The sequence below is a fragment of the Ptychodera flava genome, chromosome 20, assembly GCF_041260155.1.
Source record: "Ptychodera flava strain L36383 chromosome 20, AS_Pfla_20210202, whole genome shotgun sequence".
Classification (NCBI taxonomy): domain Eukaryota; kingdom Metazoa; phylum Hemichordata; class Enteropneusta; family Ptychoderidae; genus Ptychodera; species Ptychodera flava.
In genome coordinates this window covers 38,483,163-38,499,697 of record NC_091947.1, presented here as the reverse complement: position 1 = coordinate 38,499,697, position 16,535 = coordinate 38,483,163, and the positions used below count along the sequence as shown (strand labels likewise).

General features: G+C 38.2%; 1 protein-coding gene and 2 long non-coding RNA genes across 5 annotated transcripts in view; 1 reads left to right on the top strand and 2 right to left on the bottom strand.

Moving 5' to 3' along the window:
• Positions 1-16,535, top strand: part of LOC139120882 (metaxin-2-like) — a 213,640-nt gene that overhangs the window by 50,392 nt on the left and 146,713 nt on the right. The gene's annotated exons all lie outside the window — the stretch shown is intronic.
• LOC139120884 (uncharacterized) overlaps positions 1-16,535 on the bottom strand; it is a 466,659-nt gene that overhangs the window by 400,662 nt on the left and 49,462 nt on the right. The gene's annotated exons all lie outside the window — the stretch shown is intronic.
• On the bottom strand, positions 5,172-6,038 carry LOC139119671 (uncharacterized). The gene is made up of 2 exons (XR_011548975.1): positions 5,769-6,038; positions 5,172-5,361 (listed from the first exon to the last, which is right to left on the bottom strand). It is a non-coding gene; the product is annotated as an uncharacterized lncRNA (long non-coding RNA).

Below are 16,535 nucleotides of genomic sequence, written 5' to 3'. Positions count from 1 at the left end.
TAAGTACACTCAAAGACTTTCAGTTGACCTTGGATAGAGTAACTAATACTAGTCAAATATATTTTTAGCTCACATTTGGTTATACCAATGTGAGGTTATCGTATAAGCTGAAGTCGATGGCGTCTGTATGTATGTATGTATGTATCTACGCATGTACAGTATGTCTGTCAACATCAAAAACACGCAAACTGCTGCACGTTTCAGCTTGGTATTTGATGTGTGGATGCATCCTGGGCAATAGATGGGATTTTGTTCAAATGAAGTCTGTGTTACCAAAATTATGCAAATGAGCTTACAAAATGTAATAATGGTCAAGAATCAATAACTCAAGAACCACTGTTTTGATTGCTCTGAAAATTTGTGTGCAAGTACCTTAGGTGAACCTTACACAGTTTTACGAATATTGTGAAGATATTTTTCATTTTGTATTTTTGCTGAATTTTTTAGTGATTTTTCTCATTTTTACTCCCCACGGACACAGTCTTGGGGGACTTATAGGTTTGGTCATGTCCATGCGTGCGTGTGTGCGTGCGTGCGTCTGTCCGTTCACGCACATATCTTAGAGATGCCTGGAGCGATTTCATTCAAACTTGGTACAAGGATTACTTCTTATGTCATACATATGCGCGTTGATTTGTTTTGTGATACGACCCAATATGGCTGCCAGGTGGCCATTTTATTACGATTTTTTAGCTCCCATAGCCATATGTATATATGGCAATGGAAGCTATTCTTATAGGCTAGGGAAATGTCTGTATGTCTGTATGTCTGTATGTCTGTATGTCTGTATGTCTGTATGTCTGTCCGTCAACATCAAAAACTCCAAAACCGCTGTACATTTCATCTTGATATTTGGTGTGTACATGGATGATGGGCTGTAGATGAGATTTTGTTCAAATGAAGTTGTCATTGCCAAAAATATGCAAATTAAGTGAAAAAATGTAAAAACAGTCAAAATTGAAAAAACTCAATAACCACTGAGCAGATTACATGAAAAATTAGCTAGTAAGTACTTTGGGCTGACATGAAATGATTGTGCACATCTTGGGTCAGTATCTTGGACTTGCTATTTTTCATGAATTTTTTTGTAATTTTCTCCCATTTTTGGTCAAAAAATCTCCTGCTCTGAAACCACAAGTCCGATTGATTTGAAACTTGGTATGGAAGTGCATAGGAGTGACCTTTCCCAAATTTGGGCAAATCGTGGTGAAATTTGCATATTTTTAGTTTTACACGTCCATAGACTCCCATGTATAAGGCAGATCTCCATAGACTGCCATGTATAAGGCCACGAAAAATAAAAATTTAGTTTCTCATCGTATTCATATTGCAAAAAGGATGCAGTGACACAATTTTTAGTCCCCACGGATGAAGTCCAGTGAGCTTATAGATTGGGTCATGTCCGTCTGTTCGTCCATCCGTGAGTCCATCCGTTCACGCATATATCTCGGATATTTTGACAAATGTCAATGTGACCTTGATGACCTTTGATCTCAAATATACATATTTGTCCATAACTCAGTAACCACAAGTGCTACCACCCTTCATATATGGTATGATGGGACAGCTTATGACGCCACATATTGTACCTCATTAATTATGCACATATCTAATTTTGAGCGAGCCAATAGAGCTAGAGGTCTGATTTTTGGTATATAGGGATAACTTAGCAATACAATTTTTTGACAAAATGTCACGTGACCTTGGTGACCTTTGACCTCAAATATACATATTTGTCCATAACTCAGTAACCACAAGTGCTACAGCCTTCATGTATGGTATGATACATATTGTACCTCATTAATTATGCGCATATCTAATTTTGAGCGAGCCAATAGAGCTAGAGGTCTGATTTTTGGTATATAGGGATAACTTAGCAATACAATTTTTTTGACAAAATGTCACGTGACCTCGGTGACCTTTGACCTCAAATATACATATTTGTCCATAACTCAGTAACCACAAGTGCTACAGCCTTCATGTATGGTATGATGGGACACCTTATGACGCCACATATTGTACCTCATTAATTATGCACATATCTAATTTTGAGCGAGCCAATAGAGCTAGAGGTCTGAGTTTTAGTATATAGGGATAACTTGGCAATACAATTTTTTTGACAAAATGTCACGTGACCTCGGTGACCTTTGACCTCAAATATACATATTTGTCCATAACTCAGTTACCACAAGTGCTACACCCTTCATGTATGGTATGATGGGACAGCTTACGACGCCTCATATTGTACCTCATTAATTATGCACATATCTAATTTTGAGCGAGCCAATAGAGCTAGAGGTCTGATTTTTGGTATATAGGGATAACTTAGCAAAACAATTTTTTTGACAAAATGTCACGTGACCTCGGTGACCTTTGACCTCAAATATACATATTTTTCCATAAATCAGTAACCACAAGTGCTACACCCTTCATGTTTGGTATGATGGCACACCTTATGACGCCACATACTGTACCTCAATAATTATGCGCATATCTCATTCTGAGCGAGCCAATAGAGCTGGATGTCTGATTTTTGGTATATAGGGATAACTATAGGAGAGAAATTTTTTGACCAAATGTCATGTGACCTCGATGACCTTTTACCTAAAATATATGTTTATGTCAATAAATAAGTAACCACAAGTGCTATGTCCTTTGAATTTAGTAGGATGGGAGATCTTATGACAACACACGCTTTACCTCATTAATTATGTACACATCTAATTCTGGGCAAGCGAATAGAGCTAGAGATCTGATTTTTTGGCATATAGGGATTAATTAGCAATATAATTTTTTTTTTCAAAATGTCATTTGACCTCGATGACCTTTGACCTTGATTATACATATATATGCATATTTCAGTAACCACAAGTTCTATACCCTCCAATTTTGATAGGATATTAGACCTTAAGATGTCACATCTTGTACCTCATTTATAAGCGCATATGTATTTCTTGGCTGGCCAATACTGCTAGAGGTCTGATCTTTTTTCCGATTTAGAACCATAACTTAGACATGCCTCATGTGTTTTAAATTGGGAACAACGACATAGACCTATGTGCCCATAGATCTCAACATATACACTCCAGTGATACTTCTTAATGACCACATTTTCCTGCCCCATCAAGACTAATACTCCTATTACAAGTGGGGACTATGTCATTATCACAGTATTCGATATATCTAATTCTGTATTTTTTCCATTTTATATTCTGAATAATTACATTAAACATATTTCACTGTCTCCAGTACATTTCATTTAAGTATTTTCACTTCACGCACTGTATCCCTTTCACACATATTAAAATATCTGACCAGAGAAGAAACACTAAATAGTCCAGGATGGGAGCTACAGTGTCATTGACGCTATTTTTCATGTATAGAGCCATTACTCAGGCATGTTTCAACCGATTCTATTCAAAGTTGGTACAAGGACATTGACCAATGACATAGAGATGCATGTCAATTTGTTTTGTGATACAATCCAATATGGCCGCTGTGCGGCCATTTTGTTACGATTTCTTCAAGTACAGAGCCATTACTCAGGCATATCTCAATCGATTTTATTCAAAGTTGGTACAAGGACATTGACCTATTTCATACACATGCACATTGATTTGTTTTGTGATACGGTCCAATATGGCCACCATGTGGCCATTTTGTTACATATTTTTCATGTCCGGAACCATAACTCAGACATGTATCAAGTGAATTTATTCAAAGTTGGTACAAGGACATTGACCAATGTCATACATACGCACATTAATTTGTTTTGTGATACGATCCAATATGGCCACCGTGTGGCCATTTTTTAACGATTTTTTCATGTCCTGAACTATAACTCAGACTTGTATCAAGCAAATTTATTGAAAAGTATTTTTATCACAGACCTAATGAAGAGGACTCTATCCTCTCTGAGGACCTGTAACCAATGTACCCATTAACAAGTGGGGACTGTGTCATCAACGATGACTTGTCAGTAAAAATTCTTCATCTCTGTAACCGCCGGCCCAATCACTCTCAAATTTGGGTTGGATGTTTGCAAGGTTGTTACTCTTATTATTTATGACAAAATTGGGAAAATTACTATTTTTGAGCAATTTTGTCAGTTTTGGTCAAAAAATCATAAACAGTATTTTCTCTAAAGCCCCTGGACAGACAGCTTTTACATTTGGTACACAGACATACAGAGATGACAGTAGTCAGATATGTGGAGATTGTCCTGAAATATACAAATTTGTATTCTCAAGACAATATTTGTCATTTTTAGTCAAGTGTTTGTCCAAAATGTACAAGGGATCCGGTAAAAAAGTAATGCTGTGAACATAATTTTGTCATATTTGGTATCTATTTGTAGGAAAATTTGATCCAGAAAACAAAGCTCGGTGAATTTTTTCATTGCGGACCAATTTTTGCAACTTTTCTATGTAAAGACACACAAGAACTGATGAGAAATTTGGATCCAGGATAATTCCAGATGTTGTAATCACCGCCCACAGTGGAAGGCATTTCACTATCTGTAACTAACTTAAGTGCTGTTTACATTAGAATGGTAACACTCATCGCATTAATTAAAAATTCCTCAAAGTTGTAAATACATTTCCTGTCATCTTGTGCAGCTGGTCTTATGTAATACCAAGATGTGGAACATTTGATATTGAGGAGGGAGTAGGGTCTAGAAGATTGATGAGGTCCCTTACCGAAATTTAGGCCTCCCGCAAACTGTTACTGCAAATTTGCCGCAAGCTTTGCAGCAAACTATTTGCGGCAAATATGCGGGTGGTTCATTTTTCAGATGCAAATTAGGTTTCTTGTGAACTTGCTGCATATTTGCAGCAAACTCCTTGCCGCAACATTGCTGCAACTCTTTGCAGCAAATTTGTGGCACAATCCTTGCAGCAAACTTGCTGCAAATTAATTTGAATGTTACTGAAAATTTGCCGCAAACTCCATACAGCAAATTATTTTATTTGCGCTGACCATTGTTTCTCGTGAAACTGGTATTTCAGAGTTTAGTTGGATAAAACACATCTTGTGCTGTCCACAGTCCGCCAATATATAAATATTATTTATCCAACTAAACTCTGAAATACCAGTTTCACGAGAAACAATGGTCAGGCGTCAGCGCAAATAAAGTTATTATAAACAAAAAGATGACAGAGAAAAAAAGGTTAAATTCAATTGTGGTACAATTTATTTTATATGCCATGTTCATTTCATGCCACATAAGTGTCATGATCATGTCAAGATTTTCTTTTGACTTGAGAAGTTTCATGTAACATTTACATTACTGTCAAAGGCTGCGATTTGGCTTTCTGTTCTCTGAATTTCTTGTCCCCTTTAGTGTACCAGCAATGGATTCTGAAAAATATAAATCATTCAGGGAAGAGTGTAAGTTTTTACCGTTTGACCAAACATTGTAAATTTCATGAAAGAAATCGATAATTATTTGAAAATGAGACAAAATGAAGTTGAAAAATTGAAGCAGAAAATGCATAAATATTCATGATCGAAATTAAATTAATAATGATTAAAATGTCCGACAGCGGACAACTCGCCGTATGTTGTTTACATACACGACGGCGACAATCTGCAAAAATCTCAACACTTACTCAGTTACTGTTAGTAAGTAACTGTTGTGAAACGAAAGTGAATTCAGTATGAATCAGTACTCAACGAAAATTTATCTTTAGGTAAAGATTGCAATACAACGATTACAGAACATAATTATAGCGATCGATGTACAGACGAACGGTACATTGACTTACATTTCTGAACGGCTCGCAGACGCTGGACGATTCCCGGTCCGGTTGCAGGTCTCATCTCACCGTGCTGTGTGTAAATACCGTACTCAGAAAATATAGTCGGCATCTTTAATGCCGCTCGCGTTCACAAATTTAGAACTCCGCCTGTCCCTGGTACTGTATACACGTTTTTGCAACTATGTGATATCATTTGGCTGGCGATTCCATAGAAAGATCACGAAATTGTACACTAGAAAACTCCCTGCTCACAAGTACGCAGCCGACACTGGCCGATGGTACCACAGGCACTTAAACCGTCGCTACGCGAAGGCGGCCTGTATAATGAAGGAGAAAAAAGGTATGAAGGTATCACCCCGAGGCTCACACATAACCCAATTTCAGAGTGGCGATTTCGCCACTTTAATTTCAATAAAGCTCACCAAAATGCTGTCAATCGAAGCAGTACACTCTATATTCCATGGTCGGTGGCAAGAAATGGCACAATCTGCAGGAAAATTGCGCGAGATGGCACGATTTCCACAGCGATCCGGGGTGATTCCTCAAAGTGCTAACTTGCTTCCTGAAAAAGACCGTGACCTCGGGTCATTGTTCACTGATTGGTCGAGAGCCAGAGTCAACTACTTCATCTTGTTCTGGGGGTATTTCCGTGGATTACGGTTACTTTCACTGGTAAGGAGACATTGCGCGAGGCACAGCGAGAGGATGGCCACTTACAATTACTGGTAATTACATTTCTTGTATTTCTTCATTGATTTAAGACGTTATCCTCTCTGAGTATTGCCGAAGACAGAAAGCGGGGCATTACGTATAACAGGGGGCTACACAACAGTATAGTACATATGTTAATTTTTCTCATACGAGAGCTACGACTGCAGCTAAGATGTTCGACGACGATGTCAGACTATGCTACTAAATCGTTCTTAACTGGCTAAGAGTTGAAATTGATAGACGTTTAAAATTAATTTTTATTTAGGATTCTATCCATACTAGTTGGACAGCAAGGTAGTTATCTCGGACGCAAATCAGTGTACGAGAAATACATTGCCAATAGCCCTGACAAAACAGGACTGTTTAAATATGAGGTAGGTCTTCACTGCCACTTTCTATTGAACTCCTTCTTAAAAACAACAACAACAATAGGAAAAAGAAGCACAGACAAATTAAGCCAAAACTTTGTGTGAAAACAGACAGGTAAACGTGAAGTCATTGACAGTAGTGATCTGAAAAATGAAAAATATGGTGATCACCGGCCTAGTTGCTGAGATACAAGACAATGAATGTCAACAGTAATGAGAAAAATGCCGAGTCAGCATTTTCACCATTTTTTTTTTCACGGACGAAATCATTCAATGCTGTTTATCTCTGAATTAATTGACCGTGTAGTTTTATTTGATCAATATAATTTTTTTCTTTTGACTAATCTTTATGCAAATTTCTCTTGAAAATGACAATATAGTACAAATATCTTTTCCAGCAAATCTTAATGTAACTCTATGGGGAATGACAAATTCCACGCTCATGTAACGCTCGTACGTCCATAATTCCGTTGTTGTAGAGGGACACCGCGGAGTGACTAAAGCCGCGTGAGAGTAGACGATGCTACTCTGATAGATTCTATAAACTCCTTAGACGTAGCGCACCTGATTTCATGGGGTGAAATTTTTATTTTAAGCAATAACCCCACCCCCAGGCGGGTATAAGCTTATAAATTTGGGTGCATTTCCCGACATACGGTAAAGCAATATTCAGATAAAGAAAGCATGTTCATTTCTGACTTCAGTCAACGTCTCGATCGAGTTTTTGCCAGAAATGGAAAAAAAAAACTGTAAAGAATTCTCGATCAACTCAAACTCTTTTTCGAAATAAAGACAGTTTATCAGACGTTATTACCGATATGTCCCCCAGTATGACAGCTATGTTTAATGTCGGAGAGAGTCTGGCAATGCCACGATATTGATTAAATTTTGAAATAAATGTGCAAAACCCGAACAAGTTTAGCGAGATTACGTTCTTCTCTTTTAAAAAACGAAAACAGTACACCCTTTTTGTTAGCGATGTAGTTTCTTAATAAATACGGTGGCTTTGTAATGAAAAACTATCGCAGCAAGTTTAGTGATATATTGCCTCTTTTTAAAAAGAAAACAGTCTATGTGGCATAATTAGTGACGTGTTTCTTTATAAATACGGCGACTATGATATGTACAGCGTCGGAATTAGTCAAGCAATGTCACGCTCTTATGGTTTTGAAACGAATGAAAACTATTTGAACACGTTTAGCTACGTCAATTCTTTTTTTATTCAATCTACTAGATTATGCTTTGACTTGCCTCAAAGGTCAGAGATTGTGAACGTTCTCCTCGGTGAAGAAACAGATTTGTTCGCACACAGGATCCACTTTGTATATTTTCGATCACAGAAAAGTTCAACCCCATAATCATAAACGTTTCTGTTATTCCAAAGAGAATCATGCAAGGTATTTATGTGAAATTAGGTAAACTGTTGAAAATCAAGCCTTAATTTTGATTATTTATTACTAAATCCAATATTTTGTTAATCTTGTGACTGGACTATTGAATCCTAACTCAGCGCCGACAAATGAACATTATTTTGACAAAATCTTACAGTTTGTGCAGGAGCGTCTTCCGAATGATGTTCATTTTTTCATACTTTTGTTAAGTATCGCACATGTTGAACAATCGCTCGTGAATTTGAATATCAATAAGTCAATGGGCACTGATGGGCTACATCCGAAGTTCTCTAACATGCTGCTTGTGAAATCGCCCCTCTTTAACCAAAATCTTCAAGGCTTGTATTCAAAGAGGCTCTTTTCAAAGTATTTGGAAAATTGCAAACATTGTCCCTATCTTTAAATCTTGTTCCAGACAATGTGTTGAAAACTATAGACCTATATCTGTCCTTCCAGTTTTATCTAAAATTTTGGAGAGACAAATCCATACTCACTTTTATAAATTCCTGACAGATTATGAACTGCTGTTTCCCGGACAGTCCGGTTTCGCCATGGGCATTCATGTCAGAGCTCTTTACTCAAATTGCTTGACCAATGGCGTTCAGCCATTGATAATGGTAAATTAGTTGGTTCAGTATTTATTGATCTACGGAAGGCCTTCGACCTAGTAGATCATGGTGTTCTTCTGCGCAAATTAAACTACAGCAAAAAACAAGATGGATGAACAGTCTCATCTACATTACGTTACTTTTTGTACGAAACGTACACGTTTTTGTAGATAACATCTTAGATAAAAAGAACCGACTCATTTAAGTGCCTGGATAGACCACACAAGGGAGTGCTAAATTACTTGTCGTGTTGATAGTAGAGACCAAAGTTAATTAGGACAGCACTCTGGCACTCTGGCTAACCATAAGACGTACTGATGCCAAGCTGTTTTTATAGACACACAAGAATAAACAGTGGAGTAAAGTGTCACTTAGACGTCTGTCAAGTTTTACTTCTTAGAAAATGCATGCCCTTCAACTCAATACATGAAAGCCAATATGTTGTGTGGTATCCATGGCTCGGTGTTTTCATTAATAAACTTGGATATGACAGAATAAAAACCAGTATTCAAAAGACATTTCTGTCTGACATGTGGTAATCGCTGCTTCATTCATTCCTCTCAGAGTCTCACTATGTATCCATGTGTCTCGCAAAAAATCCTAATCAGCATTTGTCTGCATTCATTGTATCATGTTTCGTCTACCTAGAGTGTTGACATAGACCGACAGCAAGCTGTTTAGATATCATCAACATGATAAGTATTTCGGCACCTCCGTATCCAAACACTCAAATGAGTCGGTTCTTTTTATCTACAATGTTATCTACAGAACTTGTGCGGGACGTACAAAAAAGTAAACGTAATGTATATGAGACTGTTCATCCATCTCGTTTTTTGCTGTACTATCGCTGTTCTGAGGAAACCATGCCTTTTTTCACGCCGTATCTACATGACCGAAAACAAACCGTAAATGTCAGTGGAACGACCAGCAGTTCCCAGTCTGTTCTATGCGGGGTACCACAGGGTTCCATATTAGGGCCCTTGTTCTTTCTTATTTTTGTTAATGACTTGCCGTTATATTTGCAGAACAATATAGACATGTATGCAGATGACTCGACCTTGCACACGTCAAGGGAAACAATCGTCGAGCTTTAGTCTGCTTTAACAGATTACTTTTCATCAGAAACAATCGCGTTTACCAAAATCATACCTGGATTTATCTTTAAATGATGAACCATTGTCAAATGTTGGCGACAAAAAACTCCTAAGGGTAATTCTGAATTGTAATCTTTCATGGAGCGCTCATGTGAATTCCTTGTGTGGTAAACTATCTCGTCAATTAGCTTTGTTACGACGTATCATCTCTTGCCCTTACGGGCACGGAGATTGTTCTATACATGTTAAGTTGAATCAACCTTGGACTACTGTTCGGTTGTTTGGGGAAATTGTGATCAATCCTACTGTAACAATTTTTTAAGTTGCAAAAGCAAGCTATTCGTTTAGTTTGTGGGGCTAAATGGGACCTGCAAACTGGTCTGTTGTTTAAAACTTTGGGCCTGCTTCCACTTGGTAGTCGCTTGATTTATCAAAAAAAGCGTCCAGATGTTCCAAATTGTCAATGGCTTGTGTCCAAATTATTTGATTAATCTTTTCCAGCCTGCTGACGTTCATTCATCGAGGTCTCTGCGCTCAACTTCAACAAACAATCTGTACTTGCCAAAAATTAGAACGGAAATAATGAGAAAAAGCCTTTCATATTCTGGTGCTGTCCTTTGGAATGAACTCCCCTCGTCTTTGAAAACAGCCCAAATCTGAGATCTTTCAAGTTGCAATGTATCGGGTGTGATATGTTCCTGCCTTGTGTTTTTATTGTATTGTTAGTTGCATCATTGTCTTAATTACTGTTATTTTTTTGACCTGATTTTTTACTGGTTTGTTGCTTGTATTTGTACTTGTAATTTTTTTCCTTTGTCATTCTGTAAATTTTTGATGTCGACCTTGTGGAAGATCGGCCTCATTGGCCGAACATGTTATCGACAGTAAATAAAGTTAAATATAAATTAATAAATAAATATGATCCATGATTCTTTCCCCTCGCAAACACGTTCTCTGTTGCATAATTTATTGCGTTTACTTTACTTTTGCTGTCTCCGTTATCATATTCGACATAAACTATGAAATAAAACTCGCTGAACATAGGGAAAAGCGCTACAGTGGCGTCACAATCTGCCATACAGCATCTTTACAAGTCATGACATGAGAGTCTCACCTCCTGAAGAAGATGACGTAGTTGACTCTGGCTCTCGACCAATCAGTGAACAGTGACCCGAGGTCACGGTCTTTTTCAGGAAGCAAGTTAGCACTTTGAGGAATCGTCACGGATCGCTGCGGAAATCGTGCCATTTCGCGCAATTTTCCTGCAGATTGTGCCATTTCTTGCCACCGACCATGGAATATAGAGTGTACTGCTTCGATTGACAGCATTTGGTGAGCTTTATTGAAATTAAAGTGGCGAAATCGCCACTCTGAAATTGGGTTACGTGTGAGCCTCGGGGTGATACCTTCGTACCTTTTTCTCCTCTGGTATACAGGCCGGCTTCGCGTAGCGACGGTTTAAGTGCCTGTGGATGGTACTAAAATCTAAAGCCGGCCGCACACGAGAGAAATTAGCTGAGCAAAAATCCTCGCGAGGAAAATTGCTCAGCAAACTTCTCTCCGTGTGCGGTCGATTTTTTGCGCGTTGCATCACTCTTTTGCGCGTTGAGTAAAATATCCAACATGTTTGAATTTTTTTCCTCGCGAGGAAAATTACTCACCGTGTGCGCTCGACTGAGTAATTTTACTCACGACTTTCTACCTACGCGCATGCGTGGAATCACATGACAGTACAAAATGGCTACCCCAATGGAAAACGATAGTTATATTAATGATGCTGTTACTGAGGATAAATTAGTTGAAATCTGGTCAAGTTATCCCGCCTAATACGACGTTAGATCACCCGATTTTAAGAAAAGGGACAAAAAAGAACATATTGTAGCGATAGGGACGAAGCTTGGAAAAATAGGTAAAAATGGGAGATTCGCATATTTGTTTTCTTTCAAGTCAAACATATAACTCCGCTCCGGAGATTGAGAGTTCCTCTCCCCTAAGAATTCCCTCATTTGTTAGTCTCGTCGTGCCGCGCTTGCGTGAATTTTATGTTGATAAACATCTATATTAGTACACCTAGAACTTCTCGGTTTCTATCGGGATGAGATAGTAACTATCCAACTTTACTCTATGCAACCCCGTCTATATATCAATTCTGTCGAAAATCTGTGTACGGTTGTGTGTAGATTCCCAAGTGTGCTCGAGCGATCAGAGTAACCGCGGGCTAAATACACGAAAAATCACGATCAATGTGATTTTAACATAATGTAATCCCTTTTCAATATTTAGCAGATATTTAAATCAGATCAATGGATCTTTTTATTGCGTGTTAGTTTTGGCAAGTTCGTTTTTGCGTACAGAAAGGCCACTGATTTAGTGAGGCATCTTGGGATATGTTTTCAACAAGGGGGACACCCTCACGAAGCGTGCGCCGCACGACGAAACTTATAAGCTGATTAAACATATGCGAAGACCGTCACAAAATAATTTGAATAATAATAAAGGCACAGCGACATGGCAATTAGCATAACAGGGGCAGGTAAGTATCTTCAGTGGGGAGGGGTCACTTTTTCTTTTTAATTTTATTATGGCGGCGAAGCACTTTGTCACCTGTTACAAAAATGCTAAATGGGGCCAATATCTTATTGTTGTATGGCGCCTTTCATTTCGATACTGTGGCATTCATAGGCAATTATGTGATTTTCAGAAAAAGGGGAACATAAACAGAAAAAGAAATAGGAAAAAACCAATCATGAATTTTAGCATATAATTTTTTTTATATTTATCTCATAAAGATCAGGATAAAATCTGAATGTTTCGCCTTTTTGATTTATCAAGTAAGGGTGGGTGGAGAGAAGGAAAAGCATGTTTGCAGGAAGCATATTTTACTTTTATAAATTAGTTATGGCTTCTCTCATTTTAATAAAAAATAATTTTTAAACAATTGGCCGAAATGTCAATTTGAATCAGAAACCAATTGGTGTGTAAAATAATTAAAGGGGAAATTTAATTTCAACTAATTTATCCTCAATAACTGCATCATTAATATAACTATCGTTTTCCATGGGGGCGGCCATTTTGTACTGTCATGTGATTCCACGCATGCGCGTAGGTAGAAAGTCGTGAGTAAAATTACTCAGTCGAGCGCACACGGTGAGTAATTTTCCTCGCGAGTAAAAAAATATCAAACATGTTGGATATTTTACTCAACGCGCAAAAGAGTGATGCAACGCGCAAAAAATCGACCGCACACGGAGAGAAGTTTGCTGAGCAATTTTCCTCGCGAGATTTTTGCTCAGCTAATTTCTCTCGTGTGCGGCCGGCTTAACTTCGCGCCGATCAAGCCTCATGACGATAACGGAAGTGCGATCTATAAATCATTACGCGATTGATAATGTAGTCCCGTTTTTAAATGCTGGAATTGACTCTACATCTGCACCAATCCGTTATATTTCATACCTTATATAGCATTTAATTTATTAGTTTAATGAAAATGGTTATTTTTATCATAGAAAGACTAAAAAGAGAGTAAAAATTCTTTCAGCACGAAGAATCAATATCAATGCGCGAACTGACCTTGATGAACCGTGACCGAGAGTGTAAAGATGTCGGCTGCTCGCAGCTGATACACAGCACAGGCACTTAAACCGTCGCTACGCGAAGCCGGCCTGTATACCAGAGGAGAAAAAAGGTACGAAGGTATCACCCCGAGGCTCACACGTAACCCAATTTCAGAGTGGCGATTTCGCCACTTTAATTCAATAAAGCTCACCAAAATGCTGTCAATCGAAGCAGTACACTCTATATTCCATGGTCGTTGGCAAGAAATGGCACAATCTGCAGGAAATTGCGCGAAATGGCACGATTTCCGCAGCGATCCGTGGCGATTCCTCAAAGTGCTAACTTGCTTCCTGAAAAAGACCGTTGACCTCGGGTCACTGTTCACTGATTGGTCGAGAGCCAGAGTCAACTACTTCATCTTGTTCAGGGGGTGAGACTCTCATGTCATGACTTGTAAAGATGCTGTGTGGCAGATTGTGACGCCACTGTAGCGCTTTTCCCGATGTTCAGCGAGTTTTATTTCATAGTTTATGTCGAATATGATAACGGAGACAACAAAAGTAAAGTAAACGCAATAAATTATGCAACAGAGAACGTGTTTGCGAGGGGAAAGAATCATGGATCATATTTATTTATTAATTTATATTTAACTTTATTTACTGTCGATAACATGTTCGGCCAATGAGGCCGATCTTCCACAAGGTCGACAATAAAAATTACAGAATGACAAAGGAAAAAAATACAAGTACAAATACAAGCAACAAACCAGTAAAAAATCAGGTCAAAAAAATAACAGCAATTAAGACAATGATGCAACTAACAATACAATAAAAACACAAGGCAGGAACATATCACATCCGATCCATTGCAACTTGAAAGATCTCAGATTTGGGCTGTTTTTCAAAGACGAGGGGAATTCATTCCAAAGGACAGCACCAGAATATGAAAGGCTTTTTCTCATTATTTCCGTTCTAATTTTTGGCAAGTACAGATTGTTTGTTGAAGTTGAGCGCAGAGACCTCGATGAATGAACGTCAGCAGGCTGGAAAAGATTAATCAAATAATTTGGACACAAGCCATTGACAATTTGGAACATCTGGACTCCTTTTTGATAAATCAAGCGGCTACCAAGTGGAAGCAGGCCCAAAGTTTTAAACAACAGACCAGTTTGCAGGTCCCATTTAGCCCCACAAACTAAACGAATAGCTTGCTTTTGCAACTTAAAAAATTTGTTACAGTAGGATTGATCACAATTTCCCCAAACAACCGAACAGTAGTCCAAGGTTGATTCAACTTAACATGTATAGAACAATCTCCGTGCCCGTAAGGGCAAGAGATGATACGTTGTAACAAGCTAATTGACTAGATAGTTTACCACACAAGGAATTCACATGAGTGCTCCATGAAAGATTACAATTCAGAATTACCCTTAGGAGTTTTTTGTCGCCAACATTTGACAATGGTTCATCATTTAAAGATAAATCCAGGTATGATTTTGGTAAACGCGATTGTTTCTGATGAAAAGTAATCTGTTAAAGCAGACTAAAGCTCGACGATTGTTTCCCTTGACGTGTGCAAGGTCGAGTCATCTGCATACATGTCTATATTGTTCTGCAAATATAACGGCAAGTCATTAACAAAAATAAGAAAGAACAAGGGCCCTAATATGGAACCCTGTGGTACCCCGCATAGAACAGACTGGGAACTGCTGGTCGTTCCACTGACATTTACGGTTTGTTTTCGGTCATGTAGATACGGCGTGAAAAAGGCATGGTTTCCTCAGAACAGCGATAGTACAGCAAAAAACGAGATGGATGAACAGTCTCATATTCATTACGTTTACTTTTTTGTACGTCCCGCACAAGTTCTGTAGATAACATTGTAGATAAAAAGAACCGACTCATTTGAGTGTTTGGATACGGAGGTGCCGAAATACTTATCATGTTGATGATATCTAAACAGTTTGATGTCGGTCTATGTCAACACTCTAGGTAGACGAAACATGATACTATGAATGCAGACAAATGCTGATTAGGATTTTTTGCGAGAACACATGGATACATAGTGAGACTCTGAGAGGATTGAATGAAGCAGCGATTACCACATGTCAGACAGAAATGTCTTTTGAATACTGGTTTTTATTCTGTCATATCCAAGTTTATTAATGAAAACACCGAGCCATGGATACCACACAACATATTGGCTTTCATGTATTGAGTTGAAGGGCATGCATTTTCTAAGAAGTAAAACTTGACAGACGTCTAAGTGACACTTTACTCCACTGTTTATTCTTGTGTGTCTATAAAAACAGCTTGGCATCAGTACGTCTTATGGTAAGCCAGAGTGCTGTCCTAATTAACTTCAGTCTCTACTATCAACACGACAAGTAATTTAGCACTCCCTTGTGTGGTCTATACAGGCACTTAAATGAGTCGGTTCTTTTTATCTAAGATGTTATCTACAAAAACTTGTATGTTTCGTACAAAAAAGTAAACGTAATGTATATCATGTATATGAGACTGTTCATCCATCTCGTTTTTTGCTGTAGTTTAATTTGCGCAGAAGAACACCATGATCTACTAGGTCGAAGGCCTTCCGTAGATCAATAAATACTGAACCAACTAATTTGCCATTATCAATGGCTGAACGCCATTGGTCAAGCAATTTGAGTAAAGAGCTCTGACATGAATGTCCATGGCGAAAACCGGACTGTCCGGGAAACAGCAGTTCATAATCTGTCAGGAATTTATAAAAGTGAGTATGGATATGTCTCTCCAAAATTTTAGATAAAACTGGAAGGACAGATATAGGTCTATAGTTTTCAACACATTGTCTGGAACCCGATTTAAAGATAGGGACAATGTTTGCAATTTTCCAAATACTTTGAAAAGAGCCTCTTTGAATACAAGCCTTGAAGATTTTGGTTAAAGAGGGGGCGATTTCACAAGCAGCATGTTAGAGAAACTTCGGATGTAGCCCATCAGTGCCCATTGACTTATTGATATTCAAATTCACGAGCGATTGTTCAACATGTGCGATACTTAAC